Raw genomic sequence first — 4962 nt, 5'->3', positions numbered from 1 at the left:
AACCATCTGGACCATAAACACATTATTTGTTACATGACCTGAGGAGGTGTCTCGCTCTCTGTATCTGTCTGTCTTTCTGTCTGTCTGTATCTGTCTGTCTGTCTCTCTGTCTCTCTCTGTATCTGTCTGTCTGTCTCTCTGTCTCTCTCTGTATCTGTCTGTCTGTCTGTCTCTCTCTGTATCTGTCTGTCTGTCTGTATCTGTCTGTATTTGTCTGTCTGTCTGTCTGTCTGTCTCTCTCTGTATCTGTCTGTCTGTATCTGTCTGTCTGCCTGTCTGTCTGTCTGTATCTCTCTGTCTGTCTGTATCTGTCTGTCTGTCTCTCTCTGTATCTGTCTGTCTGTCTGTATCTGTCTGTCTGTCTGTCTCTCTCTGTATCTGTCTGTCTGTCTGTCTCTCTCTGTATCTGTCTGTCTGTATCTGTCTGTCTGCCTGTCTGTCTGTCTGTCTGTCTGTCTGTCTGTCTGAGCACAGGGAGTTTTCTGAGACTCCAGATCTACAATTTTATCTGCTTTAAGAATATTTAACGATACAAAGATTATCATACGGTTACTTTACTGTAAAGTAAAAAGTTGTCATTATCTAAATATGACGTAAAAATTCTTATGGAAATATTTCCTTTAAACACTTCTTCAAGTACAAATTTTTTTTCTCAGCTGAAACATTGCTACACGACGTGCGCTAATGTGTTGCTCATGATGTTAGTGACATTAGCGGTAGTTAACTGGTCTATAATGATCTCTGTCACTCGGTCACTACGTTGTTTTATTAGCTTGTAATGTTTATGGGTAAATATATTAGCATCCAAAACTATCTGTGTAAATCTAATCACAGAATTTTCACAATCCAGATGCTAGCCATTTGTCACAGCGTACTTAATAGCCTCAGTCATGCTAATCTAATACTTGCTGATTCTGAACAGTAGAAAATTCAAACTGTAACTTTTTTTGAAACAGTCTGTTTGATATAAAAGTGAAATGAGCTTTATTATCTAAACCATATGAATCGAGCCATTTGTCATGAAGTGGATGCTCCGACTCGACACCGCGCTCAGAGTCGTTTCTCTAAAAATGCTGTCAGCAAGCCTCGAAATTCCTGTGCCAATGAACTCTTTTCTTCGCCTGTGACACGGACATTCCTTCCAGTCGGGATACAATGCCGCCTTTCAGGCTCAGAGACTTCCCAGGTGAAGGAGGAGCGGCGGACACTCGAGCCGGAGAACCCAGGACAGAACAGAGTCGTGTCCGAGAGGAAAGTGCGCTAATCGAAACGGAGACAAACTCGACTAGCTCGCTAACATTTTTACTGACACGATATAATAGTTTGTAATGTTTAAAGCTTACGTACAGTTTTATTAACACGACGTAAGCGCTAATCCAAACGCTGCTAGTCCTCGTCTGACGTATTTAGATTAGCAAAACATTTTCTAGTTTTAATGCTCGTACGTTAAGAGACTTCACTCAGGAGTTCTGACTAACAGAAGCATAAAGCGCTAACTCCAAGTCTAAATGATCAAAGTGTGTGAAGCAGATAAACCGACAGATTTCACAAAATGTGATCTGTTACAAGATTTTATACAAAACAACTGAACAAAACCTTGAACAAAATAATAACGTTATTTTTGTTGTCATGGTTACTCCAACATGACACTGAACTACATTTCCCATCAGCCCCAGCAGGTCACATGTCGTAATTATTTACACCTGTGCCTCGTTCTCACTCTGATTAGCTGTATGATGTAAGTTCCTGTGTTACAGCTTTATGGTTAAGTGTTTGTGGGCATTTTTGTGTGTTCTCAGAATCCACTCGTTTTGTCTTTTCTTTTATCTTTAAGTTCAGCGTTCATGGTTTTTCTGGTTTTGCACTTCATACGGTAAGAGTCCACCATTGTATCTGTCTTCTCAACTGGAACCTGAAACAAGTAAAAATTTATTCAAATAAATAAATAAATTTAAAAAAATGCATATTTCCTATGAAATTCCTTTAAGTTGAAGGACCACTCTGTCTCTCACTCTGTCTCTCACTCTGTCTCTCACTCTGTCTCTCACTCTGTCTCTCACTCTCTCTCTCTCTATCTGTCTGTCTCTCTCTGTCTCTCACTCTGTCTCTCACTCTCTCTCTCTCTATCTGTCTCTCTCTCTATCTGTCTCTCTCTCTATCTGTCTCTCTCTGTCTCTCACTCTCTCTCTCTCTATCTGTCTCTCTCTCTATCTGTCTCTCTCTCTCTGTCTCTCTCTGTCTCTCACTCTCTCTCTCTCTCTATCTGTCTCTCTCTCTATCTGTCTCTCTCTGTCTCTCACTGTCACTCTGTCTCCCCTCCTTCTCCTCCTTTAAAGTAACAACACGCTGTCCAACATGTGCTGAAAAAAAAAAACACCACCACAAAGTGCAGGAGAATGTTTAGTGTTTTTATAGTTTAACATGAGAGCTTGACTTCACTGTACACACAATTATTTATTATGGATGTTAATAACTCTCTCTTGCGCTCTCTCTGTCTGATGTTTGCTTATCTATCTATCTATCTATCTATCTGTTATATGTAAACTTTTTTTCATGAAAAATTTCTTATGTAAAGATCAATTAAAGCTTTTTTAAAGATTTCCTATATAAATATATTGTTTTTAATATTTATTTTTCTGCCAATATTATTTACATAAACTTTACATAATAGATATTGTAAGTATAATAAGATATTGTAAATATTTCTTAGGTAAAGATTTTCCATGTGACTTTCCATGTATAGATTTAGTAAATAAAAATGTTGTAAAGTTTACTTATGTAAATATTACCCAATAAAGATTTCTTAATTAAAAGTTGTCAAGGACTTATGTTCTTATGTAAAGTTCTCTCATTTTTATTTAATTTCTTTACTTATGTAAAGTTTAAACATGTAACAATTTTCTTAAGATTTTGTAAATATTTATGTAGAGATTTTAAAAGATTCCTTAAGTAAATATTTCATATGGAAAGATTCCTAAAGTAATTATTGTAAATCTTTTCTCTTGTAAATATTTCTTGTGTAAAGATTTTACATAAGCATTTTCTCAAGTAAAGATTGATCGATGGATGCATAAGTTCTAATATGTTATCAATTATATTTACAATTATATTCATATATTAAATTGGTATTTCATTATGAAGGTGTTTATGTATCATAGAAGGAGTCTCCAGTGTCAGTGCTTTGGAACAGTAACTATGGCTGTTTATAGCTGCTATAATTTTAGTGAGCACTTCATGGACAATCCACAACATTTACTCACTCACTCACTCACTCACTCATTCATTTTCTACCGCTTATCTGAACTACCTCAGGTCACGGGGAACCTGTGCCTATCTCAGGCGTCATTGGGCCTCGAGGCAGGATACACCCTGGACGGGGTGCCAACCCATCGCAGGCCACAACATTTAACGTAACAATAAATGGATAAAATAAAAGTTGTGACATAGTTTACAGAAAAATGACTTTCTTCTTCAGAAGCTGTTAAAGACACAGACTGTAAAATATGTAGTGAATGAACCGGAGGCCCAGGAGAAGAACAGGAAGGAACTCAGAAGTGTTAAGTTCAGTGTTAAATTAGGCCACGTCTCCTCGCTGAATCTGACTCTGGTGCGACTTACCACCAAACTCAGACTGTGAATCTTGTCCATGTTTATTGATCACAGCATGTAAGAAACATCATCAAATCAGTCTGAGACACTAAACAGCTCCACAAAGCCACAGGATCTAAACTGATGGCTTATTCTGAACCTCATGATACATCACGAGGTCATACATCAGTCATACATGCTGAGAGACTGATCAACACTTTTGTGTTTTCCTGTATCGATTACTGCAATGCCTTGTTGGCTGGGGTGTCTAAAGCTACCTTAAATAAATTACAGGTAATGCAAAATTTGGCGGCGAGAATACTTACTAGAACAAAGTTAAAAGATCACATTACTCCCGTTTTGGAGTCCTTGCACTGGCTCCACGTTAGGTTTAGGGTTGATTTTAAGATTCTGATGCTTACCTACAAGGCCTTACACGGGTTAGCTCCTCAATACTTGGCTGATCTTTTAATTCCTTATATTCCATCTCGCAATCTTCGTTCTTCTGAAACTGGTCTTTTAACTGTTCCTTTAACTCGTTTAAAATCGACGGGAGATCAGGGCTTTCTCTTCACTAGCTCCAAAACTGTGGAATTCATTACCAACTGAGAGAAGGCAAGCAACATCTCTTGGCACTTTTAAATCTCTGCTTAAAACTTATTTTTTTAGGGTAGCTTTTAATTTGTCTAATTGTAATTTTAAATAGTGCTTATTTTATTGTCTATGTTGCTTTAATTTTAATCATTATATTATGTGTGTAATTTTGTTGATTTTATTTTGCTTTTGTAAAGCGCTTTGAGATGTTCTTTTAAAGGCGCTATAGAAAATAAAGGTTATTATTATTATCATCAGATAACAGTCTCACTGAGGCAGCTATTAAACTCTGAGCGTCTTTCTTTAGCTTGTTGTTAGGTGTGAAACGTGTTTGTACGAGACTGATGTCAGATCAGATCAGATTCCACAGCAATGTGTGCTGCAGATGTGTGTTCAGGCTGATGAACATGCTCCAGGCTCCAGGCTCGAACTGTCAGGAAAGGAGATCAGATCCAGTCGGCTTATCACGTCACGCTCTGAGGAAAAGCATGAAATATTCACTCTGGCACTCGAATAAATGACTGACAGTCAAAGCCTAAAAGATGCAGCTCGAGGATCCAGGGCCTGGGGAAAGAAATCAGACACGCAATCCGTGTCTTCATCACTGTCTCAATCACTGCAATCACATTCAAAAAATCTTCTGAGTTGCTGATTCCAACACCTGCTCTTCCACTTGTCCTGCCATCATCCAGCCCTGCAGCTCTAACATCTTCACCTCCACCTGATCTCCTCACTCTTACTCTACCAGCCTATGATTGCCCTGAACCCTGACATCTGATG

Source organism: Tachysurus vachellii, chromosome 5 (genome assembly GCF_030014155.1).
Source record: "Tachysurus vachellii isolate PV-2020 chromosome 5, HZAU_Pvac_v1, whole genome shotgun sequence".
Taxonomy (NCBI): Eukaryota; Metazoa; Chordata; class Actinopteri; order Siluriformes; family Bagridae; genus Tachysurus; species Tachysurus vachellii.
This window is presented reverse-complemented; position numbering follows the sequence as displayed.